This window comes from Sinocyclocheilus rhinocerous, unplaced genomic scaffold (assembly GCF_001515625.1).
Source record: "Sinocyclocheilus rhinocerous isolate Xijiao unplaced genomic scaffold, SAMN03320098_v1.1 scaffold4770, whole genome shotgun sequence".
Lineage (NCBI taxonomy): Eukaryota > Metazoa > Chordata > Actinopteri > Cypriniformes > Cyprinidae > Sinocyclocheilus > Sinocyclocheilus rhinocerous.
In genome coordinates this window covers 29,592-34,248 of record NW_015638972.1, presented here as the reverse complement: position 1 = coordinate 34,248, position 4,657 = coordinate 29,592, and the positions used below count along the sequence as shown (strand labels likewise).

Sequence of the window (4,657 nt, the reverse complement as noted above, 5' to 3'; positions counted from 1 at the left end):
CAAAGGTGTTGTGCATTAACAAAAGCTTTTAATCATTGTATAACATCTGTTAAAATCATTTGTAGATTTTCAAGATGTGCATGATCATATTAATTAGAAGTTTAATGACATTTGTAAGCATTTTAATTTACATGAAATGTTAATTATTAGGTAATGTTTAATGCATTTATTAGTAAACATTAACAAGCACATTATTTCACATTTAAAGATATGTGAATATATATGAAGTAATGATCCGTTAAGCATTACATAATGTTTGTTAATAATTTATTAATGAAAGTTATTATAAAGTGTTAACAAGATAACAGGCTTGTACTAATAGAGGAATGTTTATTTGCAAAGGCTAGCACGGGGGCCCGTTCTTCGTACCTTGCTTAATAGATCTGAGATGATTTGAAAAATGCCAGATCTTCTAATTGTGATAACTGATCTCTGGCTAATTTGGTTCTTCAAACAAATTTGTGGATTTGATTAAAATATCTTGATTAAGTTGTCTAAGATTTTTGCGCATTCTCGTGTTCTCAGAAAAGGGCAGATGTATCGATACTCAAAACCACGATCAGCAATGCAGCGATTGGCTGGCGGCAAGACAGCAACGTAATGACATTATATAATTAAAAAAGACACCTGACGAGAAACTTAACAAATTTCTGGACTTTTATAAGGAAACAGCCTAGCAAACAAAACTGCATAAATGGTATAATAGATAAATGAAATGTGCACTCTTTTTATTTTATTTAAAATTACATGATTCCAGATTATATATATTCACGATTTATAGTATTTGTAAAGGCTTTACATTTTTATTTTGATGTTGTAATTAACTATTCATTTAATTTTATCTTTGAAACAGATTTGTTAAGTGACAGCATTAATTAAAGTTACTTAAGGGTCAAGATCAAGTTTTCTGCATCTCCTGCGCTCCATCAAGCCACTCCCACAATAGCTGTCACCACTCAAATTAATGCACGGCTCAGATTAACTGTATAGCATGTGTGTAAGACTCCAATACAGTTATAAAGTAATTATTTTATCATGAATAAATATATAAATGAGTAAAACATTAGCATATTATTTTTCAATAAATTTTTCAATTTTTATTATTTTAAATTAGTCAATAAGGTCAGTAAGGTACTCTTCTAATAAGGTAGCAGTGGCTGGGATATATTTTAAGTATCAATTCTGCTTAAAAAGATGCGATCTAATCCTGTTTACATGAAATAAACCTGCTCCCGAGCAGGTTTGAGCTTACGGACCTGTTACTATGACAGCAACTCCGAGATGAGCTTTTTAAGAACCAACCAATTCAAGATCAAAAGCGAAATCGTCAAAAATCAAATCCAGCTAACTGAGTTAGTGATGTATTAATGTTAATTATGTATTAATGGACCCCTGGTTGCCGAGCTTGAGCTCTTGAAGCTCCACCCTCTTCTGAAAGGGGGCTGGTAACACCAGCTCATTTGCATTTAAAGGGACACACACAAAAACAGACGCTAACAACCACCTGTCACCAAAGTCAAGTAATCAGACCCCAAACTTGAAAGATCTTTTTGCTGAAATTAGCAAAGTGAATGCTGCTTTGCAGTGGGTAGAAAATTATGTGATCTCTATTAAAGCCACTACTACAGAACTTAAAGAAGCTACTGTATTAGCTCCATACAGGCCAGACTCGATGAAGCTGAGAATCGCATTTTGCACGTGGAAGATATATAGAATCGTCTGACTGGTGACACCGAGAGGATGGTGAAACTTGTGGATGAACTCTGGAATAAAACCGAGGATTTGGAAAATCGCAGTTGACGGAAAAACATCAAATTAATCAGCCTTAAAGAGGGGAAAGAAGCAGGCTACAAAATTAACGAGTATGAACTAAAGTTCCTGTCAGAGGGGCTCGGGTTAAAATGGGAGGAATTCAAACTGTCCTTTTTTGAGGACATGTCAAGAGAGAGATCAATGAAAAAATTCTCTGCAGTGAAGAAGTTACTCTGGGACCGCGAGGTTCGACATACCCTGGCTCATCCAGCGACTCTTAGGTTTACTTGGAAGGGGAAAAAGCAGAGTTTCACAGATCACATGAAAGCCGAAAGATATATAAAGGACAGTGTTGGGCAAGTTACTCTGAAAATGTAATGAAATGACTGATTACTGATTACTCCTTTTAAAAGTAATCACGTTACTGTTCTGATTACTTAATTTCAAAAGTAATTAGTAATTAGATACATTACTAGTTACGTTACTTTTTTCTCCATTAAATTTATGAAATCCCAGCATACACGCTCCCGATAAATATTTGTTATTAAAGCATCAACATCCACAGAACACTGTTATTTTTAAATAAAGCAAGCGGCTGCTGAATGCCAGCAAAGAGCGCTGCCTGCATTTATAATCTCTAAAAGACATCTCAGTTCATCGCAATCTCACAAATCTCTGTTATAACACAATAAATATATGCATAATGAATATTTCATAATGTCTACAATTTGTGTGTTATAATGAGAAGATTTGTGAGCATGCAAATTTCAGCACTGCATTGCTAAATGCTGCAAACACGTGTTATAGCCTAAATAGAAACTCTGCATACGCTCGCACCTGTTAATCGTTTATATATTATGTAAGTGACCACTAGAGGTCGCTAGAGGTAATTCATTCAAAGTCAGGTCATTTATGTGATTGGGTTTGAGGCTGTGAGCCCAGAAACCTGTATAGCCGATCAACAGTTTCACTCGTCAGATTTCTCTCGTCTCAGAAGCTCAGTGACATATGTAAATTAACACAGGTCATGTAATCCTGGTGCTGTTCACTGTAACTTTAAGTAGTTATATAATTCTCTTTTTCACGTTGTTTTGTTAAGTTGCTTTGTCTTGTGTCCACACATTTGTGTGCTGTGTAGCCCAGAGACCATCAAGCTAGCGGCTAACTTAGGAAGCAGCAAGTTTAAAGTTTGCACCCTTGGTAAGCGGAGCGAGGTGTGTATTTTTTAGTTCCATGTTTAAGAAACGGAAAATCTTTAATGATGTAAAATGTCTACATTGACTGTTTCTGGAACTTGTTTGTTGTGTATCTTGTACCAGTACGGTTTCATGTGTTAAATGAGCAAATTATTGTTTATGTGTTATTATTTTAAATGGCTTTAAAGGTCATTTAATGTGCATTGCATATATACAAATGCATGATGATGCACTGTAAAAGGTGTAAGGATTTATTTGTACATTTGTGTTATGCCAAAGGCTTATTAAATTACCTTTAAAGTCATTTAAAATAATAACACATAAACAATAATTTGCTCATTTAACACATGAAACCTTACTGGTACAAGATACACAACAAACAAGTTCCACAAACAGTCAATGTAGACATTTTACATCATTAAATATTTTCCGTTTCTTAATATGCATTGCATATATACAAATGCATGATGATGCACTGTATAAGGTGTAAGAATTTATTTGTAAATTTGTGTTATGCCAAAGGCTTATTAACCAGCTATTTGTGTGTTTACTTCTAGTTTTCACGGTGCTTATGCTGGTTCCAGAATAATAAAACCGATTGCACCCGTTAGAGACTCTCTGCCTCATATTAAGGAAGCCAAGGGCTGCGACATATTATATTAGTTAATGTTGCTTTTGTGCAATAGATGAATAACAATTTATTTGTTTTAGATATTTTATGTTTAGATATTTCTATTTTGCGGGAGTCCCGTGAATCATTTTATTCTCCCGCATCCTGCACACACACACGAGTGTCTAACAGCCCGCACCAGCACTCACCTATCAAGTCTTGTCCAGCACCGCACTCTGTTGCGTCGGGTCTCGCGGGAGCAGGTCTCTAATCCACTGGCACTTGACTTGACAGTGCGCGTTCTACATCCTTTTTACAATCTCTAGATTATAGAGATCTAGAGCATCATGGACCAAAATGTATGACCAAGAAGTGGGTTTGCTGCCCCTTAAGGGTAGTATTTTAAGTTTACATTTTTCTATTTTGTGTTTCACGCATGTTTTTCAAGGTTCTGTTGTTCACAAAAATGTTGGAAGTTTGGTCGTTGGTTTTCTATCAGAAATGACTGTGGATCAGTGGCGTGCGGTGGTGTTTTAAAATGAGGAGGCAGTTGTATATGTAAATATATATTTATATATAAATATTACATAAAAAAGAGAACAAATATAATTCTATTTTGTCTTTTATTAATATAATTGTTTTAATTTAATATTTTAATACTAATTATACATTTCATAGTGTTTTTATGCATTTCTATATTTATTCCAAAATAATAACTAAAGGCAGTAACAATTTGAACAATATTCAGGAAACAGTTTACAATAAGGTTTCCTTAGTTAACATTAGTTAACTACTTTAGTTAACACGAACTAAGAATAAACAATAGCCTACTTCTACAGCATTTATTAATCTTAGTTAACCCATTTGTGCCCAAATTTTTCTGAATAGTTTCATGCATATAGTCATGTTAATTGTTATGTATCCGGTCCATGAACTTCCGTCAGGGTATCAATGAACCTTTGAAGACACTATTAATCCATGAAGGTCCCCGTTCTTCTCTAAATCATTTTATTGATTATGCTCTATTGTATGTTGGTTCAGTTTTCACTGTGGGTATCGCGGAGGAACGCGACCCCGCACTCACTCGTGTAATGGTCCC

At 34.6% G+C, this 4,657-nt stretch overlaps 1 long non-coding RNA gene across 1 annotated transcript in view; it reads right to left on the bottom strand.

Annotated features, from left to right (window-relative positions):
• LOC107750412 (uncharacterized) overlaps positions 1-4,657 on the bottom strand; it is a 28,352-nt gene that overhangs the window by 12,766 nt on the left and 10,929 nt on the right. The window contains exon 2 of the long non-coding RNA XR_001641144.1: positions 645-650. This is a non-coding gene — a long non-coding RNA (uncharacterized LOC107750412). The remainder of the gene's footprint in view (positions 1-644; positions 651-4,657) is intronic.